Source organism: Megalops cyprinoides, chromosome 8 (assembly GCF_013368585.1).
Source record: "Megalops cyprinoides isolate fMegCyp1 chromosome 8, fMegCyp1.pri, whole genome shotgun sequence".
In the NCBI taxonomy this organism is placed as follows: domain Eukaryota; kingdom Metazoa; phylum Chordata; class Actinopteri; order Elopiformes; family Megalopidae; genus Megalops; species Megalops cyprinoides.
The window spans coordinates 1,092,799-1,120,552 of NC_050590.1; the positions used below are offsets into that span (position 1 = coordinate 1,092,799).

General features: G+C 44.4%; 1 protein-coding gene across 2 annotated transcripts in view; it reads right to left on the minus strand.

Moving 5' to 3' along the window:
- Positions 1-23,832, minus strand: part of LOC118781783 (synaptic vesicle glycoprotein 2B-like) — a 44,478-nt gene extending 20,646 nt beyond the window's left edge. Inside the window, exon 1 of one of the 2 annotated variants that reach the window (XM_036534851.1) lies at positions 23,740-23,832. The gene's annotated coding sequence lies outside the window, so the exon portion shown is untranslated. Of the gene's footprint in view, positions 1-14,783; positions 14,980-23,739 lie in introns of those variants that run through there. The other variant, XM_036534852.1, reaches the window with a different exon arrangement.
- Between the last annotated feature and the right edge of the window lie 3,922 nt (positions 23,833-27,754).

Consider the following 27,754-nt stretch of genomic DNA (forward strand, 5'->3'; position numbering starts at 1 on the left):
CATGTTAGCTGTGTAACAGGGGATATATCAGCATGTTAGCTGTATAACAGGGTATATATCAGCATGTTAGCTGTGTAACAGGAGATATGTCATCATGTTAGCTGTCTAACAGGGTATATATCACCATGTTGGCTGTGTAACAGGGTATGTATCACCATGTTAGCTGTCTAACAGGGTATATATCAGCATGTTGGCTGTGTAACAGGGTATGTATCACCATGTTAGCTGTGTAACAGGGTGTATATCAGCATGTTGGCTGTGTAACAGGGTATATATCAGCATGTTAGCTGTGTAACAGGGTATGTATCACCATGTTAGCTGTGTAACAGGGTATATATCACCATGTTAGCTGTGTAACAGGGTATATATCACCATGTTGGCTGTCTAACAGGGTATATATCAGCATGCTGGCTGTGTAACAGGGTATATATCACCATGTTAGCTGTGTAACAGGGTATCACCATGTTAGCTGTGTAACAGGGTATATATCACCATGTTGGCTGTGTAACAGGGTATATATCACCATGTTAGCTGTGTAACAGGGTATCACCATGCTAGCTGTGTAACAGGGTATGTATCAGCATGTTAGCTGTGTAACAGGGTATCACCATGTTAGCTGTGTAACAGGGTATATATCACCATGTTAGCTGTGTAACAGGGTATCACCATGCTAGCTGTGTAACAGGGTATGTATCAGCATGTTAGCTGTGTAACAGGGTATCACCATGTTAGCTGTGTAACAGGGGATATATCAGCATGTTAGCTGTATAACAGGGTATATATCAGCATGTTAGCTGTGTAACAGGAGATATGTCATCATGTTAGCTGTCTAACAGGGTATATATCACCATGTTGGCTGTGTAACAGGGTATGTATCACCATGTTAGCTGTCTAACAGGGTATATATCAGCATGTTGGCTGTGTAACAGGGTATGTATCACCATGTTAGCTGTGTAACAGGGTGTATATCAGCATGTTGGCTGTGTAACAGGGTATATATCAGCATGTTAGCTGTGTAACAGGGTATGTATCACCATGTTAGCTGTGTAACAGGGTATATATCACCATGTTAGCTGTGTAACAGGGTATATATCACCATGTTGGCTGTCTAACAGGGTATATATCAGCATGTTAGCTGTGTAACAGGGTATGTATCACCATGTTAGCTGTCTAACAGGGTATATATCACCATGTTAGCTGTGTAACAGGGTATATATCACCATGTTGGCTGTCTAACAGGGTATATATCAGCATGTTAGCTGTGTAACAGGGTATGTATCACCATGTTAGCTGTCTAACAGGGTATATATCAGCATGTTAGCTGTGTAACAGGGTATATATCACCATGTTGGCTGTGTAACAGGGTATGTATCACCATGTTAGCTGTGTAACAGGGTATATATCACCATGTTAGCTGTGTACATCTCCTTGGCTGAAGCCCACTGCTGAGCCACATAAATTGTGGGATGTAATGTGAATCCTGGCTCACTGTCTGCAGTGACCTGCTGGGTCAGGGTTCAAGGCTACACTTTAGTTCCCTGACTAGAGAGGGGGACAGTTGCGGTGAAAACAGATTCAAAATGTGCCATGCCACTGTAAGGCAAAACTATCATTCGCCTAGTCCTCCCCTCCTGAAGGGGTTACTCCTCCTGATTACACTGCCTTTATACTCTGGCCCTCAAGTGGTGAAAGTAGCTCAGTTAACCAGAGTAACTCCCACAGCAGTTAGGATAAGGGGATCACTGCCAGTTTTCCAGTGCAGATTGAAAGCCCAAACATTTACAGTACATCTTGACTCTCCTAACTTTGATCCCCCCATACTGTAAAAAACATGATTATGAGTATAAACAAGAAAGCATTAGGGGGAAAGCCAGCTGGCAGCTGGTATATGCCTTTGGGGTAAAAAGTCTTTGGGGAAAAAGGGTCAAACTTTTTGGCAATTGAAGCTGGTAGTGGAGCAAGCTGGCATGGCAGCTGAATGTGGCATATGTTTGTGTGCCTTATGACAGCATACATTGAGCAATGATGCCCTCAATTGCACTGTATTGCAATGCATGGCACTAATGATTCAGTAACAATATCACCGCGTGCCTAAACCTGTTGAATGCAACAGATACAAAGAATCGAGGTCGAGAGGAACAAGCAGGGTCGCAAAAACAGGCAGGCAAAACAGAATAAAGAACGGCTGGTAGCAAAACAGGAGGACTGAGACGAACTAGCAAAGAACATGCAACAAACAGGGAATATATAGGGCGAGTCAGATGAGGGGATGAGATGCAGGAGGTAGGCAGGCAGGTGATCAGGCACAGGTGGGCGGAGACAGGGCGGAGAACAGGGCAGGGCTGGAACACAGGGGAAAACAGTAAACATGAGCACATGGACAGCGAAAACAACAAAGTCGGCTAAGAAGCCGCCGTACTGACAATTGCCTTTTCAGGCAGGAATTGTCTTGTATGCAAGAGGCTTGAGTTCAAAATCAAAACATATCCATGTGACACATGCAAAAATCTAAAACAGTAAGACACCAGAGGTGTATTGTATAAGAAAGTTGCAGAATTAATGTAAATGGCATGGTGGAGCAAAGCATATTCTTGTTTGGCCACTCGTTACTGTTGCAGAGAGAAGGGATCATCTCTGCAGGTGTTTCCTGGTAGTGCTACCACTTTGACTACATGAATGATCATATTCTGAAGTGACTGATCTGTTGTCTGATCAACACAGCACTTATATGTGAACAGAGGCTGTATCATACGCCTTCAGTGTATCGTACCTGCAGATAGTGCTGCAGTTTTCTCAGAATAACTCTGAGTCTTTCATTTCTTGCTTTAAACTGTGTTTCTCCTGGCTTTACCTGAGATGAGACTTGATTCATGTTCTGCTAGAGAAGGCTGTGATTGGCCACTGAGATGGGTGGGGCCCCTTTGGTACATTACAGATGTATCTAGGCTGTGGCCCCTCCCTGTGGTACCTGTCCTGGAGATGAGAAACTGGGTCAACACTCCTCTCTGTTCCTCTGCATCAAACACACTGCAAGCCCAGTATCAGACCTAACAGGGCAGCATACCGCTATGCCACACATTAAAGCCCTGCTCCTTACCGCTATGCCACACATTAAAGCCCTGCTCCTTACCGCTATGTCACACATTAAAGCCCTGCTCCTTACCGCTATGCCACACATTAAAGCCCTGCTCCTTACCGCTATGCCACACATTAAAGCCCTGCTCCTTACCGCTATGCCACACATTAAAGCCCTGCTCCTTACCGCTATGGCACACATTAAAGCCCTGCTCCTTACCGCTATGCCACACATTAAAGCCCTGCTCCTTACCGCTATGTCACACATTAAAGCCCTGCTCCTTACCGCTATGCCACACATTAAAGCCCTGCTCCTTACCGCTATGTCACACATTAAAGCCCTGCTCCTTACCGCTATGCCACACATTAAAGCCCTGCTCCTTACCGCTATGCCACACATTAAAGCCCTGCTCCTTACCGCTATGCCACACATTAAAGCCCTGCTCCTTACCGCTATGCCACACATTAAAGCCCTGCTCCTTATCGCTATGCCACACATTAAAGCCCTGCTCCTTACCGCTATGTCACACATTAAAGCCCTGCTCCTTAACCACTGTGCCACACATTAAAGCCCTGCTCCTTACCGCTATGCCACACATTACAATGTCAATAGTGATACTGTCAGGGCTCCGCCCCCCCTAGCTGTGGTGTTTTTGTTTTTTCCCTGTCCATGTGCTTTTTGTTTTCCTTGTGTTCCAGCCCCGCCCCGCTCCCCGCCTGGTCCCCGCCCACCTGATTGCCCCATTACCTTCACCTGCCTGCCTGCCCACCTGCATCCCATCTCCTCATCAGCCCAGCCCTATTTCTACCCTGCTTGTTCCTGTCTTGTTTGCCAGTTCGTCTCAGCGTTTTTGTACCTGTTTCGTTCCCGCTGTTTTTCTCGATTTCTGATTTCACCGTGTTTGACTCTGCCTGCCCTTCGTCTTCGTTTTCTGCCTGCCGTTTTGTCCCGTTGCCTGATCATTTGCCTGCCCAGTTCCTGACTCTGCCTGCTCCTGTTCCCAACCCTGTTTTTGTCCGCGGACTGCCTTCCGGTTTTCGACCCTGCCTGCTTTTGTTTTGCATCTTGACGTTATTAATAAACCCGCCTGGAACCTGAAGCTCTCTTGGTCTGCGACTGAGTCCTTGCCTGAGCTGTTACAGATACTAGTACATCAAATGAAGTCTTAATTAAGCAGTAACCACCTGTCTACACTGCAAACCAGGCACACTTTTTTGATTAAGTCTGACACTTATCAGTGTTATTTTGTGGACATTCATGACTTGTAAATGATTTATGTTAACATCTGTGTTCACCATATTTAATTGCAGTTGTCATTACATTACATTATTGGCATTTAGCAGACAATCCTATCCAGTGCCCCTTGCAAAGGTTACAATTTCGACATGTCTGTTTATACAGCTGGATATTTACCAAGGCAATTATGGTTAGTACCTTATCCAAGGGTACCACAGCAGTACATTATCAGGGAATTGAACCAGCAACCTTTCAGCTACAAGCCCTGATCCTTACCACTATACTACACTGTCGCCCCGCAATCCAGGTCTTCTTGAGCAGGTGTGGAACGGGTTTCATTATAGATGTGATGCAAAAGGAGGCAGCAAAGCGCTCCTGCTGGATGATGCGTGTGCCTGCGTGTTTCTGTCTCTGACAGTGACAGATGGATATTCCCATCCAGCCTTTATTAAGGAGAAAAAAAACATGTTATGGGTTAGATGTATATCTGTCTCTCATATCCTCACATGTATTGGCTGCCTTTCTGAGCCTGCAGCCGGTGAGTCCACAGTGAATCACAGTGACGCGCGGGCCTGTCTGATCCAGGGTTCCTGTTAGTGAGACGGCACTCCATCAGTGTACGCTGTCGTTAATGTGGGGTGGGGGGGTGATTTAGCACCATGGCGCACAGTGTCGCCCCCTGGTGTTCGTAGGCTGCAGCATGGCTTTGCTGCTGGTCTGAGAGCCAGCGGTAGGGTGTCCCTCACAGTGATCACCATCCCTCTGGAACAGTCCAGGGACGTCTCGTCACCCTCAGCATTAACTCAAATATCACTGCTGCTTGTTATCTCACTGAGAACATGGGCTCAGACATGCACTCAGCCCTGTGGTACAGACCCACTGATGCTGTTCTGGGTAAGTGTGTCAGAACAGAGGCAAGGTTTGACATGAGCTGATGCCACGCACCTTCCCATTGCACAGTTACATAAACAGGAAGCTTTTTGGAGGACTGGCTATGGCCTCCTGTGTTCAGCGCGTAGAGGACGCGTGGTATGTAAACGTGCTGTGTAATCCTGACGCCCAGATATTACGCCCCAGCCAGGCTTCCCCCAAAAGCCAGTGCAGCTTCCAGCCATGAGCGATCACTATGAAACTGCCGGGCTCCACACTGCCCTGCCAGATGGAAGCATGAATCACTTCCTCATGCCCATATCTAGGCATCTTTCCTGCTCGTACAGCACTGCTCTGAGAGCTGGGAGCTGATGGAGGGAGAGAGGGAGGGAGGGGGCAGGGGGGAGACAGAGGAAGAGAGAGAGAGAGAGGGAATGAGAGAGAGGGCAGGAGAGAGAGAGAGGGAGAGAGCGGCAGAGAGAGAGAGAGAGGGAATGAGAGAGAGGGCAGGAGAGAGAGAGAGAGAGCGCGGCAGAGAGAGAGAGAGAGAGCGAGAGAGAGCAGGAGAGAGAGAGGGAGAGAGAGAGGGAGAGAGGGAGAGAGAGAGGGAGAGAGGGAGGGAGGGGGCAGGGGGGAGACAGAGGAAGAGAGAGAGAGAGAGAGAGAGAGAGCAGGAGAGAGAGAGAGAGAGAGCGGCAGAGAGAGAGAGAGAGAGCGAGAGAGAGCAGGAGAGAGAGAGGGAGAGAGAGAGGGAGAGAGGGAGAGAGAGAGGGAGAGAGGGAGGGAGGGGGCAGGGGGGAGACAGAGGAAGAGAGAGAGAGAGAGGGAATGAGAGAGAGGGCAGGAGAGAGAGAGAGAGGGAGAGAGGGAGAGAGGGAGAGAGAGAGCAGGAGAGAGAGAGGGAGGGAGGGGGCAGGGGGGAGACAGAGGAAGAGAGAGAGAGAGAGCGGCAGAGAGAGAGAGAGAGCGAGAGAGAGCAGGAGAGAGAGAGGGAGAGAGAGAGGGAGAGAGGGAGAGAGAGAGAGAGAGAGGGAGACAGGGAATAAGAGAAATAGAGAGTGAGAGAGAGATTGAGATGACAGATGAGAGCTGTGATTTAATCCTGATTAAGACTGCATAAATTTCTCTCTGCTCTCTACCCAAAGCTTTGGATTACCCTTTCAGCAGCCACAGAGAGGGAGAGCCAGAAAGTCATGTTTCCCTCTTACAACATCTGATTTCATTCCACTTCTGTATACATTTGTTTTCTGAAGGTGAGGAAGGACTGTGATCTGTTGCTGATGAGATCCATGTACAGTGAAGTATGGCTACGGCCTTGGGTTGCAAAGCCAGGTTACTGTCGGCTACAACTGAATGTGAAAAGAAAGTATAAAACAAACCCAATTAACGAGAAAATAATTACAGTACCTTACATTACTGGCATCTAGCAGATGCTCTTATCCAGAGCAACTTACATCTGCTACAGTTTGTTTTACAATGTTATCCATTTATACAGATAGGTATTTCACTGAGGCAAGTCTGGGTTAAGCACCTTGCCCAAGGGTACAGCATCAGCGCCCCGGTGGGGGAATCAAACCAGCAACCGTTTGGTTATAAGACCTGCTCCTTAACCACTCTGCTATGATGACTTTTCTTATGTTTTTATTACTGAACACTTCTGCACAATTAACAAAGTGCCGTGAACATGTACGTGCACAGCTAAATGGAATGCACGTGTGGATATGGAAACTGTGGAAACTGTACTCTGCTGGGATATTTATGATGTATAAATTATGGGTCTGTAATGACATGACCAGACAAATATGTGTCATAGACATTACAGCTGTTTTTTGGCCCATGTTAGGGTCAGATTGAAGATTGAACACCTCAGCGTCATTCTGTGCCAAAAAAAGAAAGGGACATAAGGACAGGGGTGCGACACAAGGCTCGGCGTGCAGGAAGGTGAATAGAGGACTGATGTTCCTTCTCTGCACGTCCACAGGTTTCTCCTGTCCTTTGTTCTGAGTGAGTGAAGGAGCTTGCTCTCTCCCAGGACTAAAGAGAGACGATGTTCCCTTTTTAATTATTACTATTATTTTTTACTTAATTATTACCATTATTTTTACTTAATTATTACCATTATTTTTTCTTATTATTTATTTTTTACTTTTCTTATGCCTCTTTTTAAAATTTGGAATCAAACATTATCAATGTCTCAGTCTTATTATTATTGTTCAGTAGGTATGAATTTTAGCACAATAAGAAGCGTTGCTGACAATGAGGGTATAGGGACACAGCTCTTTGGCCTGGAATCAGAGGAAGGGGTCACACCATGCAGTGGGCTGAGGTTGTTGACCCCCCCCCCCCCCCCCCCCCCCATTGGAGATCATACGTGGGAATAGAAACTAGGAGGAGATGGGGAGGAGGGGGGATGCTGTGAACAGCTGACATGAAAAGGAAGTAATGAGTGGGGTTTCTATACTTGAGGATGGGATAGATTTGCATAGGGACTGTCTAGAATTCTCCTCATGAATCTGTTTGGGACTTAAAATATTATTACTAGTGTTGTTACTTTTTATATTTGATCTTTTAACTCTGTCTTTGAAAATGAAGTGAAAATAAAATGCACTCGGAAAGTACATCATTATGTGAGAAGCAAGACAATAAAATTCCAAAAAAAAACTCCTAATGAGAAACAGAAACTCAAACACTGGGCCCAGTTTGGATGTATGCAGATGCTGCCTTTACCCCCTTCCTCGTTTATTAACTGATTTTTTCATTTATTTATTTATCTATTTCTTCACTGTTGCTTCAGTGCAGTGTTTTGTGTCATATACTGGAGGGTAGAAAGACATGCGCGGTGTTATTTATGTACCTGCTTTTTGTCTGAGCCTCTAAATTCCATTCCTTTTCTTACAGCTGAAGCTTCTCAGATTTATGGTAAATATGGCTCCCTCCACCCCCTGGGTCACTCTATTTTTATTTTAGAGAGCCACCTTCGTTTGGCTGACTGGTGTCTGTCTCTGTGCTTTGAAAGTGCAGAAAAAAAGTGAGATCTGTCAACACTATGCCAGCCTATCTTTATCTCCTAATTAGCGCTGAGAGAACAGAATAGGTACATTTCTGACATCTGGTGTAGACTGAGACGTAACGCTTCGGTGAACTCACTAACAAAAGCTGTTTTCTGCAGGGTGTTGGATTTTAAAAACTGCTTGTAGCAATTTGGTTCTGTCATGTAAGAAGCTTACTTTAATTTCAGCTGTGTATGTAACCATGTCGTGCACCACTGCAGTAGTTATGCCATGTTTGCATACTAACATCGTGTATGTTTAAATAAATATCGCACACACCACTAGCATCTGTTTTCCGGCTCAAAACTCAAATGCAAGCTTAGAGGGAGAGTATTGAACTGCCTGTAAGCACAGATACGGCACAACACTCCCTCATCATCTCTGTAAGGTTGCAGGAATGCTCATGCTACAGTACAACATCACATGTTACATGGTAAACAAGGAATTTCACCAAAATTACCACAGCTGTATAAATATCCAGCTGTTTGAATGGAAGAAATATGAGCTATTGCTGTTGGTCTGTATAAGAGCATCTGATAACCAAGTGTGATGTAAACTATGAAAAGTAACTTGAGTATTTCTTTCTTGAAATTTCTCAAATTCTGACTTTGCAATTTTGAAAATTTATTACAATTACAAATTTGTAATTAGCACTATTTATTCAACGTATCATATTCAAATTTTTTGAACTGTCCAATGATCCTGGCCTTTACACAGCCTCAGAAGCCATGGAGTCACACATTAATAATGATGAGGTACTCTGGGACTCAATCCGCATGTCCCGCTATTCACGCTGTAATAAGGTCTCCATTGCCGTCGGGCGCTCAGGTGGTCGGGCGGTTGTTCAGCAGGGTGAGGGCGTGCCATAAAGCTGATTTACTGACCCATCATTGTACAGACGGCAAATCACCGCCACCCGCTGAAACACCCCGGGACACAGGTCGCAAGTCGCATTTTTAACTCACTGTTATTGACTTGCCCCCGACGCAGCGGTGCCATAGCAGAGACATAAATTTCAGAGCAAATAGCGGACACCGGTACGAAATTAATACACTGCAATGTGCTGGACTCTGGGGCTCCAAGGATTGTGGGGCGAAAAACGGATTTCAAACAAAGGAAAAAAATGAAAGACTACAGATAATTGTCTCAGGGTTCATTTCCTCTGGACGCAGGCTTCCACAAGAGCGTAATTGATATTGATCCGCGTGTCTGCATTTGGGTTCTGATGAGTTATCTGGAGTGGCTCTGAGCAGGAGACCAGCTTCATTATCAGCTGAAGCTCACGCGAGCTTGCTGGATCCTCTGCTCCTGTGAACATAATTACACTGCTCTTCCTGCCACGGGAGGAGGTTATCAGGGTGTATGGAACAAGATATAGTAATATAATAAGAACTAATACCTGCCTTTTTCAAATGTGACACACAGAATGCATGGCAAATCTGTATTAATGGTTACATTTTCGATGATAGGTGTTATATAGGAGCTTCATAAAGCCCTCATAAGCATTATATAAAGCCTCCATAGACACTCATAGGTGTTCTTAACGTATTCTGTCATCATCAGGGTAAAATGTACTCCATCAACCGATACATGGTGGCATGCCTGCCGTCCAAACAAAATGATTTACGAAATGCCATGGTAATGGCTATGCCATGCTTAGAGTCATAACATGAAGTATGACTGCAATAAATACAATAACAGAGTACAAGTCAGCCTCCTTCGGTTCAGATCTGCAGAGCTGCTGGGTGGCTATGCTTAAATGAATTATCACAGATCTTGCTTTTTAATGAAGAAGCGGTTGAGACTGTCTGTAAGTGTGCTCTAAAGCTTGTCATGTATAACATAATTGCAATTTGGTTTTGAGTTGCAGCTGCCTGCTGCTGTGGGCTCGTGGGGTTGGGGTGGGGGGGCAGAACCCTGCAGCTCCAGGGCTTTTATGGTGGGTGTGATGGTCAGGTTAGCTCTGATACACAGTGCAGTGCTGTAACCAGGATGGGAGCTGAATATCTCATGCTGTAATTCATGGTTAAATATTAAAAGCTTGCTGGCAGCTGTGTGCTTTATTTGCTTTGTCTTTATGTCTTGAATCCAACAATGTTTACTCTGACTCATGACTGATTGATTCTCAATGGAGCTTCTTGTGGCCAAAAGGGAAATCCATTAAATCTATCTATCTATCTATATATATATATATATATATATATATATATATATATATATAAAATTGTTTTCGAAGATGTCCCTCTTCGAAATCATGAATTTACTGTATGTTCAGGCACATTAGCCTAATTCAGAAACAATGCATTTTACATCACCTGCCACATTCTTTAGTGGAAACAAAACAAAGAGATCTTCACATGCCTCAGGCTGACAGTTACTCAAAGATGGCTGAAAGAAGTGAAAAGCAAGTAGCGTTTCAGAGGAGGGGGAGAGGAAAGGAGAGAAAAGGAGGAGAGAGAGAGGCGGCCGATGTAAGTGCAGCACATTAAAGTTTAATGTTCAGGGACGTGTCGTGTTCTCTCTTCCATCTAAGCGGATGTTGGCAAATGAGGGAGGCCCCCAGCACCAAAATACAATGCGGCCAGAGCATCCAGAACCAGTCAGCATGCAGGTAAAGGCCTACCATTTGAACATCTGCACCTGATAATTATTAATTAAAAAAAAAACAGCGAAAAGAAGTGGTTGGGGATGTATATGACTGTTTCCTGTCAGCAGATTTATGTGATGTAGGGAACCCTAGCATTCTGCAGAGGGTTGCTCTTACTCTCACTGAGATTTTAAAATGGTGGCATTCCCAGCAGACCCCAGCAGAGCTAAAACAACACAAATGCATTAGGAATAAAGTAAAATGATATATAGTACATAGTAACATAGTGACTTATAGTAACTAAAGTACAATATAGCACTGTTCTATGAACTATAGTAATATATAACACATACAGTAGCTGGATCCCTGCATGCCTGCTAACATGGCCTTTGTGTGCTGTGGATGGTGAGATGTCCTGAGAGGGTTTAGCAGACTGAACCCCTCCTGACACACACACACACACCCCTGCACACCTCTCAACTGTCCTCCCCCCCCCCCCCCCGCTGTCCTGCTTACAGACAGCATGCAGCTCCCTGGAGCAGCGGTTCCAGCACACTGCCAGCACGGGGCTGCCTATGGAGCCCAGCACACTGCCGGTGAGGGGCTGCCTATGGAGCCCAGCAAAGCCTAAGCCAGACAAGGACTCCCAGCTCATGTGTATATATCAGAATATGGATTTCCATATACATATTTACTCATACTCATGACTAAAGATGAACAAAAATGCTATAAAATATAACATAATATAATATAATATAATATAAAAGTATATTGGATAATTATTCTGCTCATTTTTCATGTTTATTCATAATACCATTGCACAGAGCAAATTCAGATTCCTCGCAAATAATGAATTATAATCCAAAACAAAAACCAAAAGGGCCATATTTACTCACATCTGGTCAATTAATATTTTGTAAATCCTCTTCTGGCGTGGATTACACTGACAAGATGCTCCCTGTAATGTTTTATAAAATCCTGGCACTTCTGAGTTGGAATGTCTGAACATTTCCCCCCTGGGCAGGATCGTTTAATGTGCAGGGCTTTTGCTTATCATTTGTGAACTGCTTTCTTCAGACTGATGTACACATGTGTGATTGGGTTGACACTGGGGGGGGGGGGGGGGGGGGGCATCTGGAGGTTGAGATGATCAGTTGAGAATATTTATTTTGGTTTTTGGACGAGTACATACAATCCCAGATTTTAACATTTTAACCACAGTGGACACAAGGCAGGGTTACCACTGTACTGGTGGCCTTAGATTTCTTAATAATGGGAACTACAGTGGAAAGTGGAGGTTTCAGCTTTTTGTGAAATGTTTTACTACCACTCCCAGCTTGTGGATGATGGCCATTTCTGGTCTTCAGAGAGCACTCTGAGACCCTACCCACGGTAACGCAACAGCTGATAGGTCTCTTCAGCGTGTTACCTTCTCTCATAGCTCAGGGAGGGAAGAAGCCTATGTTATACATTTAAACATGTTATACATGTTTTGTCTAGTCATGGGTATGATTATATATGGAGGACAATGTAGATATTTGTAATAAATGAAAAAACGTAAATGTAGATATCTGTAATAAATGAATAAATGTAAATGTAGACTATATTTGTAATAAATGAATAAATGTAAATGTAGATATTTACTCCTATAGATGCTGCTGTCCTCTACACACATCGTTCTGTTTCCTGAGACGTTTACAACTTTACACCTTTAGATGACCTTTATACCTTTAGATGACCTTTACACCTTTACACTATTGGCATAGGATGACACACTGTAATACAGAACTTACATCCCCTAGAAAATATAGCAATGAGCCCACCTTAAAGGGAACTCACTACATAACCATGTGTAGAGAAGTAGGCATCTCTGAGTACTGTATACAAAGAGCATCCAGTAAAAGAATGAATAACCCACAGTAAAGACCCCATTCAATGACTGCACACAGTAGTCACATAGCAACCTTCCTGCATTAAGCTGGCAGGGCTGTTTGTGGTTGCCATTGAATTACCCATAAATTATTTAGATTGGATAATTTTTGCTTCTTTACTCTATTTTTGAGCTTCCAGAATCCGTTAAGTTTTCTCTCGTAAACAGTACCTGTGTTTACAGCTCTGTCAGGGCTTCTGTGATTGCTTCTCAGTGTTCTCACTGGCACTGTGGGCGGTGCCATGAGAAGCACTGCTTGAATGTGATTGGTTGGATGCACCAATCGTTGAAACATGACCAAAGGTTCCTCTTGACCCTTTGGCCTTTTTCTACACGAACAACAAGACTTAAATGCAAATCAGGTGTATGTACCATTAAATGGTAAATGTGTGAGACATGGAGACATGATAGAGTAAATCTTGTGATTAAACCTGAATACAGCAGACACACAGTGAAGCTGTGGGCTAATGAGACTCTTTACTTCAACTGAACACAACTCATTACCAATAACAATTACCACAATTCCAATTACCAATAAGGAACCTACACATATCAACAAGAGACTTCTCCAGTCCATACTGAGACTGGGGGCTCTGTTCTCTCTTCCCCTTGTGTCATACTGTCTAACCAACATGAATGTGTGTTGTGCTGTACTCTGCCTCACCTGTAATTTTCTTTGGATAAAAGCATCTGCCAGATTAATAAAAGTAAATGCAAATGTACAAATGCACAAATAAAATTCAACATCCACAGTACCAGAAAGTGTGTGTTGTATCAACACAAAACTGACATTTTCCCAAAACTGCTCACATAAAGTCTGCTACTGCCAGCCATATTGCTACCCTGCAGCTGCATGGTAAGCTACTGCACCCTGTTAGAGATGTCTCTTAAGACAGCGTTGATTCCTGCTGGAGTGTGTTGGGAGGAATCAGGACATAGCACGGCTGTGGTGCGCAGCTCCAAGCGTGATGTCATTACAAAGGACCAATAGATGGAGAGAGATATGAAGGACAGGCCTTTTCAAGCTGGATAAATTTTTCATGTAAAAATGGTGTGAGTTGTTCTGGATAACAGTGTCTGTAAATCAAAATAATGTAACGGACAGAGAAAAGTTTAAAACATCTTTCAGGGTAAAGTAAAAACTCCCAAATTATGTTAATTTATTTGAATATAAGAATAATTTCTTTCCTGTAATTTTGATGTTTGCTGGATTTGCCAAATTGTGTTTGTCAATAAAATAACGTTACACTTGCATACAGTTGAAGGACAAATGCTGATTGTCTCACTAAATCTTGGATGGTGCGATCAGCTCATACAAAATGTGCTAGATGCTAGACACTAGATATGGGGCAGTGTATTTGCAGTGACTCCTGGAGGTCAAAAATCACTGCCCTCAGTGGCCTGAAGAGTGCTTGAGACCTGAGTGCTACCTGACCTCCCTGACCTCCAGCAGGTAGGAACAGATGAGAGACAGTCAACAGCACACCGTTTAAAGCCGAGTATCCCGGTCCGGCACGAACAGCGGCAGGCAGTCACAGCGTGAGCCGCGCTGGCTCTGCGTGTTCGAGGTTTGTACGGAGCATAAATAACGTGCAGGCTGTTCCTCACCATGGGGAGAGCCGCGGAGGATCCCGCCCGCCATGCGGTGTGCAGCGCGAGAGCCGCCCACCCTGCTGCCGCGGCCGCACGCACCGCACGACACGCCGAACCACGCACCCGCTACCACAGAACCATACCGGCCACCGCAGGGCAGCTTGTCGTCTCCACGCCACAGTCTAACACTCCACAACTTTTCCCTCTTTGCTGCCTCTGTCTCAGGAAGCCCCCCCTGCCACCCACCCCCTGCGTCCAACATCAGTTTGTGGATTATGCAGCACATCGCAAAAATATACCGTTCAAAGTTCAAACACAACAAGCAACCTTCTGACTGCTGCATCTCTCTCCTCAAATATATGAAATAGTACATTGTACTATAGTTAGAAAAATATAGCAAGTAAAGAATGTACTTGTGTTAACAGAAAGAGGCTTCCTTACCATGGCGGTTTTTCCCTTGGCAGAGAAATGACTCCGGTGTGTGGAGAGAGCAGGGATCCCGGGGAGTGAGGGAGAGGCAGCAGCAGAGCCGCAGAGTGGGGATTAGGATGCGACCTGGCCATCCTGCCTGCTCTGCCTGAGGGGAGGGCCCTGAGCACACAGGCCCCTCCCACCCAGCCAGCAGCCAACGCCCACCGGCAGGGGGGCCGCGAGAGAGGGAGAGAGAGAGAGAGAGAGAGAGAGAGAGAGAGGGAGAGAGAGAGAGAGAGAGAGAGAGAGAGAGCAAGAGAGAGAGAGAGCGAGAGAGAGAGAGAGAGAGAGGGAGAGAAAGGAACCCTGGCAGATGGGAGTGGGGTGGGGCAGGGGGGTTGCCTTATGAGACCGATTTGTTGACTTTTACCTCATAGAGGAAACAGCAGGGGGGTGGAGGGGCACCTCATCAGACAGAAGAACAGGGAGTTTAGCGTGCTCACTACCTCTGCTCACCCTACAGAACGGAGAGAGTGCACTGGCCATGCCCACTACTTCAGCTAACATTTACATTTACATTTATTCATTTAGCAGATGCTTTTATCCAAAGCAACGTACAAAAGTGCATATAAAAGTGCAAAGAACAGGCACAAGGGCAAGATGTGTACAGGTCATACAATACAGACAGTGCTGAAGCTGAGCAATACAGAAGAACAGAGAGAGTGCACTGGGCGTGCTCACTACCTCCTGACTTCACATTACAGGAGCAGATGGAGAGTGCACTGGGCGTGCTCACTACCTCCTGACTTCACATTACAGGAGCAGATGGAGGTGTAGAGTGACAGAGAGGAGGCACCGCTGGTGTAACAGCTTCTCCATTGTGTAGCTCAGTCCACAGTGATGCTCACACAGGTGCACATTACAGTTTTTCACAATCATTTTCACACGTGTCTCAATACCATGTCCACTTTTTCAATACACTTAACATATTCACCATATCAGTAGACTATGTGAACTAAACTGTGTACACTTTTGCATTGCTTTGATACAAAATGCATTCAATCACCACTTCTTCCGAAATTCATGAATAACTCTGTCAGTCAATGTTCACCACCAGCAAAATTCTGTACAACTAATACTATGTCTGCAAATTTTGCCGACATTTAGATACTGTGTTCAAAACATTTAACTTTCAGTTCAACCCCTAACAAAATTTATATCACTATAGATGGAAATATGCTGCATTTTGACAGACAAATGAAACTGTACACTTGAAATGAGACAGATAATTCTGATTTTAGCAGAAAGTTTATTCAGTTTTTTGTTTGCAGCCTTGTTACCACTGGTCATATTTGCATTGAAATTTGCATGTATATAGGCAAAATATAGATGTAGTTGTCGCTGAAGAGATTTTTCCAGGATTACTGCTGTATATGTAAGTCATGGGCTATCAGTGAGAGAAAGTGACACAAGAATGCAACTACAGTAAATTTACCACACTCACTAGTGGTATCTACGGTATTGTGACAGGCAAAACAACAGATCAAAAAGTTTGATCTTGCTGTCATGATAGCTGCTTGGCTTCAAATATTTATGGGGCGTGGGCTGTAGCGGAACGAGTGGGGGGGCTACCCCGAGTGGGGGGGCTACTCCGAGTGGGGGGCTACCCCGGGCCTACAGTTCTTCCAGTTACTGACTGAACATGCATTCTTGCTGTTTAGTTGAATATTTTTAATAGAGTTTGTTTGTGTGTCTTGATTGTGGCAAAAATATAATAAGTCAGACTGAGGGTGTAATGGTTTCAACCGACCCCTAGCTAAGTTTCTCTCTACGATATTTATTTTGAATGAGCAGAGACACAATAGAATTACCGAAAACTTTATTCGCTGTCCAGTATCCTTGTGTAAGTGTACAAACAGAAAAATTACGTCCTCTGTTTGAGTCCCAAAGTATAGGAACGAGGCGATCACCGGCTGTCTTGTTTTATTCCCTATCGCGGTCACTGCTAACGGAGCTGCAGTATTTACAAATGGTCTCATGCAATGAGGTTTGTGCTGAAATAGCACACCTCATTGTAATCCGCATTTCTCTCTGTAAGTTTCCCGTTGGATCTGTCTTGCATCTCCATACAGCCTATAATAGGCTGTATAAGGGCCCACTACAGGTCCTCGCCCTCTCTGCAATGAGCCATCGGCTCCGCCCCTGGGCGTGGGGGATTGTAGGGGTGGATAAGATATGCTAAAGTATTTTTTTCTAAAGGTTCAAGGCAAGGGAGAATGTTGCAGTAAATGTGTAAATTTTGCAATGCTTCAAGCTGTTTCAGTTTTTTAGTCCATTGTATTTGGAGTCATTTTTGGGTGAATTATGAAGTGTTTTGGTGGTTGTAGTGCATTTTGCACAAAAGATTAACTATTGTGCTCATATGCATGGGTGTTAAGCACACTGTGTTAAGAGTTTTGAAAAAGTGGACATGGTATTGAAGTGTGAAAACGCTGGTAAAAACTGTAAATGACTGCACTGTAAATGATTGCACAACAGGGTGTGTTTTATGCGCTAAAAGCAGAACCATAAGTCATAACTTATTCATATCCAGCCATCAATCGGTGATTCTGTAGTTCTGTAGTAATTCCTAAGCCCTTCTGCCTGTGTTTTCACCCACAGAATGATATATTCCATTTTTTATAGGTCTTTCAGGTCTATACTTTTTTCATAGCGCTTGGTCTGACTGAATGTGCCCATTAAAATGGGATTAACGTGCTTCTCTGACACAAGGGGTGGGGGGGGGCAATTAAGCAGTGTGAACGGAGTGAGCTGTCCCACAGGATGCCCCGGGGGTGGGGGGTTGGGTGAGGAGACTCCGCCCCCCTGTCAGCTTCCTCTCTCTGGACCTCAGGACACCCGGCCTGGCTGTCTGAGGCAGATGCTCTCATTGTTCTTGTGCTTAATTTTCAGGCTGCGCTGCTATAATATCAAAGATAAAACACAGTTTTTCTGATGCTATAAAACATGCAACACTTGACTGTGATGATTTCAAACCTCAGAGAAGAGAGATGAGCCTGTCCTGCCAGCTGCCGAAATGCATTGATGTAACACAGCTGTGATGCATTTCATGCCACAAGAAGGTCAAAGTTAATTTATGCGGTGATTGAAGGCATAAAGTGAAATACCTTATTTCTTCCAAGGTGAACCATTAACCTCTTTCATGACATTAAGCTATGACAGATATGCAGTAGGTCATTTGATCTTGAACTTTGTTTGCCATTATCTGGAGCAAATCAGTAAGCATTTGAAAACAAATCCCAGAGCAGAAGCAGGTTCTAGGCGTGGTATGAAACACACATCAGAAATGTACTCACATCTCACATCTGTAAACAGAAGCTATTGGGTTTTTAAAATATGGTAGGATTCCTAATCGGACGGAGAGTCAAAAGAATAAGATGATGAACAGTTAAGATGAACGCACATACAGCTATGTTCAGGTATTAGAGACTATTTCCGATGCTGCTAAACAAAGCACATACCGAGTAAATGGCTGTCACATGTCTGGTTTAGAAATATTTAGTCTGTCCAGCCCAACACTTTGCTATTTTGTCATAGTGCCCGTTAACTGTGTGACACCTGTGCTTTTGGCTTCAGTGAATGGCCCTTCCCTCTGTGGTTGACTGCTCTGACCCTAACCATCAGAGATGGCCTGAGTGACTGACTCAGTGCTCGGAGTTGAGGGTGGGGGGATGTTGGGGGTGTTGGGAATGTTGGGGGTGTTGGGGGTGTTGGGGATGTTGGGGCTGTTGGGGGTTACAGTGTTGGGGGGACGTTGGGGTGTTGGTTATTCCTTAGTGATGTGGGGAAATCCACTGACAGATGGTCAATCTGTGGGAATCATCCGGAGACAAACAGCACGGACAGAGGGACTGAGTCGGTGCTGAGTCAGTGCTGAGTCAGTGTGTCCACGGGCTGAGCGTGAGGCAGGTTTCAGCCCCCAGCCCACGTGCTAGTCGTAGGGTTTCTGCCAAACCCCAGCACGGCTCAGCCAGCTCTAACCTGTGAATCAGTCTCACTGCAGAGCAGCTTTCTAATGTTTTTGTGCTGCACAGAAATTGCCCTTTGCCTAAAGTGGAAGTCCATTCCCCCTGCTGTTGAAGGCATGTGTGATCTCCATCCCAGAGGGATAGTATGATTGACAGCAGGATGTATCTGGATGTTTTGCATGGGCGTAAACCTTAATAATCCCACAGCTGCATAATTCTGCCGCAAAGAGGATTAGCTCCGCCCCTGCAGAACCATAGATCTAAATATAGATCACATACTCTGTCTTCCCCATGCTCTGCCCAAACCCCCCACTCCCCCCTTTACCCTGCCCTCATACCCCAGCTCTTAGCCCCAGCCCCTGCCCATCAGTCACACCCCAGTCACACCCCCTGAGGTCTGTAATGAATATTTGATGCTCAGCTCCACATCTTGCCATAGCAGCGAGCCCAGCCGATACAGCACTCTCGGCATGGGCTGCTCCGGCTGTCGTATCTGCCTCTGAGAGTCCCTGCTGAAAATCAAAGGCCTAGTTGTAAGTCCTGGCTTTGGAGCCTGCTGCCCCCAGGGAGCACTGCAGCCGTGGTGGGTCTGACACCACCTCTGCTGGAGAAAGATAAAATCTCCTTGGGCTCTGTTAAAACTGTTTTTCCTGAGTGCGTCCCTGTTCAGTCTTTTTTCCCAGAATTCCCTGGGGTGGCAGTGCCCTGAGCCAGAATGAACTTTCTGTTCCTTCATCTCCTTGTCTTCCTCCACTGCTGCCTCGGCTGGCCAGTACCACTCTGCCGTGAAAGGTGAGGGGTGCGAGTGTGCCATCCCAGAATTACCTGCCCTGTTGTCTGCCCTCAGGACCTGGTCCCCTTCCCTGCAGCTCCATCCAGCACTCTCAGAGCTGATAGGCCTGTCTGCATAGGGAGGAGCTGGCTGTAGCCACTCCCTCCCCCACAGCTGATTTGCTGCTGACTGACGCATCAGCATCAGTGCTGGGTGCGCCCTTCCACTGGTAAAACCAACCGATAACTGTCATTGTACGTGGTCCTCACTGAGTCCATGATAACTGACAATTATTTCTCATTTTTTTCTGTATTGTGTAAATCAGTAAATGTGTGGGTCCAGCAGTATAAAACTCAATACAGTCACCAGTGTGTTTTGTGCTGACTTTTTCAGCTGGTATTTATTCCTCAAATGATCCATTTCTTATCTGTTCAGTAAGATTGGTCAATGCTTTTCCAGAGCACTGCTGTTTTTGCACTCAGAATTAGCTCTAATGAAAAATGTAAAAAAAAAAAATTGGTCATCAGGGGTTTTATAAAGGACATACCAGCTTGTGTGTTTGTTTTAGCTGTGCTTCTGTGCTTGTCTGTGTGCTTGGATATTGAATGCCATAGCAATGTGTTTGCATTGTATACATTCTGTGGTCTTGTCTGAAATCTCCTCCCCTTTCTGCAATAGACCAAAGAGGAGTTTTGTGTCTGTTTTCCTGCTTCATATCAACTGCATAATCCTTTATCGGCTCATTTGGTCTCACCAAAAATACTGTACTGGCCAGCCACAGATGGCATTGTGATGTTCTAGTCTAAAGGCAGGTCCACTTAGGCGTGTCAGCGACAGCTTTAATTTCATCATGCTATCTAATGGCTTATGATGCATATTAATCAAATGAAAACCATGTGTTCTTTGTGCCGCATGCACAGCTGTTTCTATTATCAAGGGTTTTTAATATTTTACAGATTATCTTTCATATGAAAAGTGAGCTGTCGTTAAGAATCTCTCACAGTGCAGGAAAGATGTTGTTGCTGTAATTGTGTAAAAACATAATAACCCCAGCCTGTCTTGTCCACTGCACAGACAGAGTAATCCGATGAAACTCCCTCTGGAATATTATTGCTCCTATGTTCATCCATCAACCACACTCATTACTCAAAGTTCAGCATTCATATTCAGCGCTAATCTGTGTTCCAGTACTAAAACCAGCATGACAAGCAACCTAAGGGGGTTTCAATAAATGACAAATCAATTATCATTATTTGAAGATGAGCTGGGCAGTAATATTTAATATTTAACAAAAAACTGATTGAAACTTAGCCCATGCTAGTGCTTCCATTGCTAATGTGTTTCCATCTATGAGAGTGAAAAGGCAGTGAGTGTGCGTGTGTGTGTTTGTGTGTGTCCGTGTGTGTGTGTTTGAGAGAGAGAGAGTGTGGTTGAGAAAATGTGTGTGTGTGTGTATGTGTGTATTTGACAGACAGGATGTGTGTGTGTGTGTGTGTGTGTGCGTGTGTGTGTATGTGTGTGTATATGTGTGTGTTTGAGTGTGTGTATATGTGTGTGTGTGTGTGTGTGTGTGTGTGTGTGTCTGAGAGAGAGAGCGAGAGAGAGAGAGAGAGGTTGCAGGGAGGAGGGATCTTGTAAATCTGCCAGATTGGAGGCTCAGTCCTCCTCATTAATCACTGAGCACTCTCCTGACACACCACTCCTCCACCCTGACGCAAATCACCATTAAAGTCCCACCAGTGTGCCACAGCCCCCTCCCTAACCCATAAACTAGCCCCTGGGAGGCAAAACGGCCTCTGTGCTCCAGCACAGGTTATATTCCTGTAACACAGGCTATATACACAAACACAGCATCCTGTACCTCCAGCACAGGTTATATTCCTGTAACACAGGCTATATACACAAACACAGCATCCTGTACCTCCAGCACAGGTTATATTCCTGTAACACAGGCTATATACACAAACGCAGGCAGAAAAATTGCCAGTGGTTTAGCATACTGTTATCACTCCACATTTATGTCTAATTCAAATTTAAGATTAAACAGTCACAGAACAATTACTAATGAACTGTAATGCTGAAAATGTTTAGTTGAACATATCCGTCATACAAACATGTAAAAGTCTATAAGATGCAGTACTACTAATCCTTGTGGTGTGGCCAACCAAACTCATTTCCTGGGTTTATTTGCACATCATACACCCCAGTACCTTTTTATCAAAAGGGTTTCATACCATTGTGATTTTCTGTGAGGTCTCCATCACAAAAGCAGAAATAAAATTACAGTAAATTACACTTTTCTGAGATGAATTCATGGCAGGAAGGTGCTATGAAAATGCCTGTTGGACAGACAGCTGTATGAATAGAGCATGTGAAAGCAGAGACGGTCAGACTTACTTTTCATGTTCATCTCACTCTATCAAAATTGCAATAGTCTTGCACAGCTGCTCCAAATCCCAAACTTTTCTTTCCTTTCTGACTTATTTGACATTCTCTTTTTTAAACAATGAGAGCGTCTCACCTCTTGCTCTCTGTCCATTATCTGAGTCTTAATAATATTCCCACTGACAGCATGATTTTCAGAGAACAGGCCACCTGATGTGTTTAAAAGAATGTTCTTGACCCTTAATTACAGGAGTGGTGCATGACAGCGCTCTCCTAAGCAAAGAATCCATGATCCTGTAGCCTATACCTCTGTCTCAGCCCCAGAACTTCCCCCCACAGAACACTGCCCCCCTAGTGGTAATGCGAATACTCTGACCGAATTGGTACAGGTCATCACCTTGACTGTCTTGACTTTGAGGAAACCCATGACTGCATGAGTGGGTCACCATGGAGACAGACATAACCTGTCAAATCTCTGTGTGTTGTGTGTATATGGTGAGAAACAGATCCAGGCACATTAAAATTCAGTATTTAGCCGGTTCAGCAAATATTGACTGCCTATTTATAGAATTCCTTTAATGTTTGTAAAAGGAAACACCATAAGCACATTTCTCTTCTGTCTCAATTATATCACTGTCTATTTCATACAGCTGAAGACTGCTGGGTTTTACAACACTCAGACAAACTTTAAAAGCTTGTAAACTGCCACAACAAAGGACTCATCAAGAGCTCAGTGAAAGGGAATTCATGAGCATGAAAATTTTGTCTTCTCAAATGTCTCAAACTTTGGATCTTGCATATTCCGTGCAAATCATATCTACCATCTGGCAATTAGGTGTCAGTGTTGGTTTGTGAACACAATTAAATAAATATAATTTAATATACTCCAGCTGAATGAAGAAATACACTTCCATGGCATATGATAGCAACCCAAGTCAAAATATTAGGGACATTAGCATGTATATGCCAGATATTAAAAGTTATTCATCCCCAAGTATGTTATTGTATTCAGATTTTTTTCTTACTGTTATCCATTCTTGCATATACTTTGAACCTGGTTAATTTTTGGCAGATATTATACAACAGTACTTCCTTCATATCATCCTGATTTCATGTACAGCCTTGACTCATTTTTATATGTTGCTTTGATTATTTCTGCTCTCAACATACACAACTCACTTAAATCTGACTTTTAGAGTGACAAAACATTGATGGGAACAAGATTTCAAAAGGAGCAGAACAGAGTTATCCAGAAAACAGTAAAAACAGTTTCAGATCTCTAGCATTAAATGATTGCTGATCAGATGTGTGCAAGCTGCGTGTTTCAGGTTCGTGTTACAGGTGAGAGCTGCAGATCGTTATCTCTCCGACTGTGGCTCCCAGAATACTGCTACTCCCCTGATACAACTCTATTTATTCTGACAGTTAAAGAGTGAATTACACAGAACAATGGGTGTGGTACTCATAGACACACATTTAACAGCTCCAAGAAAATCGATAATTTACGAGGAAATCTAGTGCATCTGAAGCATGCAAAAAAAGATACTGTGTAAAAGATCACAAAGATATCCTGTTAAACCTAGTTGTATTTTTCTGTTGCCAAACATTTCCTGAATAATTCCTTGGGACAGTTGTAAGGTAGAGGTAAACACAGGGGGACCCCGAAATAATACTGACACCTTGGATCTTGGGAGACACCATCTAGATTTTAGTTCACCACACTCATAAGCTAACTTGGACTCTGCAAACTTGTAGCAACTGAAATGGCGTTTTTAAAAAAGTAAATAAACATTTGGTTTACCTTTATTGCCTGAGCGCTGAATTCCTGGACTGTTGGAGGTTCTTGGTCAGAGTGATGCAGAGATGAGAGGAGAGAGAGAGTGTGGGAGGGAGGGAGAGAAAGACAGAGAGATAGATGGGGAGAAAGAGTGGGGGGGGGGGTAGAGAAGGGGAGTGGAGTTTCTTGATGCAGTCTGCACAGGGCCTGAATGTTAATGAGCCAGTGGGAGGGCTTCCCCGCGTTCTACGGGGGGACCACATATGTCTTGTCAGCGGCGCTCCACCCACTCACACCCTCCAGATCCAGCCAACTCAGCGGTCTCACACATGCACTGCTGCTGTCGCCCCACTGGCCGTGTCCCCCCCCGAGAGAGGTGGACCAGCTGGGCGGGGCAGCTATAAGACACCCCCAGCCCTACCCACAGACTCACAGTGCACACTGTCAAACAAGGGCAGAAAAACTGACATGAGCTGAAAGTAGATCTATGCTTACTGATAGGATCAAATAACAAGCTAGAACTTTGTATACAAATTAGATAGATAGATAGATAGATAGACTTGTTGATTGAAGCGCAGCGAGGTAAAAAGGCAGTGAACATCCGTTTTTGAAAACGGTTCTTATTTCCCCGGTCGCGCCTGTGCTGGCAGCCGCGGGACGCGCACGTGACTGAAGCTCCGCAGTCTCGCGCTGCATTATTTATCACCATTGACGGGACGTTACAGCCAGCAGCCTCTGCAGGGCAGAAACCAGCGCGAGCCGTGCAGCAGCCGCACGCCGCAAGCAGGCGTATAAAACCTGCCGTGTGAAACTCAGCAGAGCATACTATTAACAAATCCATATATGATTTCGGAAAAATTATCAACATGCCATTGCTACCAGTGCTTCCCGGTGCTTGCACTTTTATCGTGAATTTCATGCGCTAAAGACAGCTTTCGGTGTGTACAGCCCAGATTTGCGTGCCGCGTGTGTAAGGAGACGAATGGATGGTGAGACTGTGAGCGTTGAATAAGGAAGGCAACAACTCAGCGCGCCACTGACAGCAACGAGGTCCCCACGCAGAGAGTAAGCGCCATCTAGTGTTCAGTCGGTGTACTAAAATCTACAAGGCATGCAAGAATGTCAGACACTCCATCACTGACTTACGACTTTAGCACAGTCATTGAGCTGAAGGAAAATCAATATATTTTACGCTGTTTTTATTTTAGGTTATGTATTAGGTTGAAACACACTGTAAATATTGAGTTGTAAGCTACAAAAATATTAATGCCAGCGATACCAGTTGTCTTAACTATGAATGAATGCTTTCAAATATATTATCAATAATATTAGAGATAAAGCAACTTCTTAGTTCTACTCGTTTACTTTTACTTATAACATTAAACCAAGAACATTCATAGATGCTTCTTGTTTTAATATATGTTACTATCTAATATTTGACAGTGACAAATAAACAGCATGTAGGAATACATTCATTGCAGGTCCACTGGAAGGGCCCGCAGCGCCCCCTGGCACTGAGCTGTGACCGTAATCACATCTCTCATGAAGAACACAACAAGGGGGGTGTCCCGTCACTCCTCGCTCTGTTCTCTCCGTACTGCACGGCTGCAGTCAGCATATTCTGAGAGCCGTTTCAAACCCCACCGGGGATTAGGCTGATAACTCTTCTGTTTAAATATAGAGCTGTGGTATTTTTGCCGTTGCTGCATGTTGCGCTTGGCATGTCCCACAGAGCGTTGTTAATGCACCTTTGTTCCCGCCATGATGTGCTGGGGTCACACAGGAGTTCTGATGGATCTCTGCCTGTCTGTAGCAATGCTACTGCAGCTAATACTAACACAACCACTGCTACTGCTATTATTATTATGACTATTCCTACTACTGACCATACTAACATTATTATTAGTTAAGAGTACTGTTGTTATTATTTCTACAACAGCTCTTAATATTGTTACTGTTGCTGCCTCTAATATTTCTGCAACAGTTACTATTATTACAATTACTAGATTACATTTAACTACCCCCCTCCTCCCTTGCAAGGATTTGAAAGTGCTATGTCATGAGGGATGACGATTCATGACTCACCTGTAGCCCTCACCTGGCCATGTCCATCCTTTCAGGGTGTTTAGTTTCCAGTCCTGCACTCACGCTTGACTCTTCACTCTTCGAGCAGGTTTGCTATGTAGGGTCAGACCACAGCAAGCCAGTGTGACTGTAATCAATCAGGCAAACAACCAATCAAATGTGTCACCCTCAAGAAAGAAGTCATCACAGAGCACTTTGTATGTGGACTTACAGAGAATCAAAGCAAAGTGTAACTGCTATAACCTAAAATGGATGGAGAAATAAAAGCAAACACACAAAAACAGAACAGAAAACAAATCATCTTCCATGATGGTATTAAAACATTCATAGCCTATATAATTACATTAGCTCTGTGTGAACAGATGCCACACCTGATGGCCATATTTAGTGAGGACTCTGCAGAAGATGAACCATAAAAGAAAACTTGTCACTTGTCAGGTGACCAACAAAAGAGTGAGTGTTCCCTTTAAGCATCCTGCTGAGTCCTGCATCCCTATTGGCCACCCATGCCTCACAAAAAACTGCAGTTCATTATCAGCATGTCCACTAAGCACTGCTGTGTGCTCTGGGCTGCTGGATTGAATGGAGAGTGTGTGGGTATGACAGACAGCACAGCTGGAGAGTGTGAGTGTGTGGGTATGACAGACAGCACAGTTAGAGAGTGTGTGGGTATGACAGACAGCACAGCTGGAGAGTGTGTGGGTATGACAGACAGCACAGTTAGAGAGTGTGTGGGTATGACAGACAGCACAGCTGGAGAGTGTGAGTGTGTGGGTATGACAGACAGCACAGTTAGAGAGTGTGTGGGTATGACAGACAGCACAGCTGGAGAGTGTGAGTGTGTGGGTATGACAGACAGCACAGCTGGAGAGTGTGAGTGTGTGGGTATGACAGACAGCACAGTTGGAGAGTGTGTGGGTATGACAGACAGCACAGTTAGAGAGTGTGTGGGTATAACAGACAGCACAGCTGGAGAGTGTGTGGGTATGACAGACAGCACAGTTAGAGAGTGCGTGGGTATGACAGACAGCACAGTTGGAGAGTGTGTGGGTATGACAGACAGCATAGTTGGAGAGTGTTGTTTCAGCTTGGCTACAGTTACCTCTTTACTTACTTTCATCAGCCCAACAGAGCTCATAGCTGCCCCAGACACCAGGCAGCACAGGGACGCTCAGAGACACAGTCGGAGGAAAGGGATCTTTTCCAAAAACACTTTTTTTTGGGAGTGGGTGACATTAAGTAACTCTCAGCCGGCAACCCAGAAGGTGTTCGCGAGGTTAAACTGCATAAAGGAGATGTTGTAAGTCACTGATCTTTCTCTCCCTGAATGGCTCACCATCCATATACTTTAGAAATCAGTAAACACCATACCTGTCTGTACAGTCGTATATACAATTGTATACTCTCCCAGCTGAAATTTAATATTACACTTTATATGGATCAGCCCATAGGTGAGCAAGTTATAAGGGCATCCACTAAGAATAGTATACGCAACACCTCACACTGCCACTAGAGGGCTACAGAATCCACAAGAGTTTACAACATGGTGCAGAGTAACGGGAGTGTTTTCTTCCTCAAGTGGAACATAATGCCACAAGCAGGACACATAATAAATAATAAATAATAAATAATAAGGAAAAAGAGGGAAAAGCATATAGAAGTGCATTTAATGCACGCATATGTCCACTGCTGCTGAAATGAATCACTGATGAGTATAAAAGACATATTGTCATGGAACTCAATGGGTTGGGTCTTGTGTCGCCCCACAGATTGTCAACATCACCTACAGCCAGTGCAAGCAACACTAATGTGGAAATACCAGTGCAAGTTCAATTCTTGGCAAATTAAAAGCACACCAGTAAGGTCCCTTAAATAAAATATGCTTGAGTTCACACCTCAAAGCACTCTCAATATAACAATTCAAAACTGCTCAGTAGGAAGTCTTATAGCTACA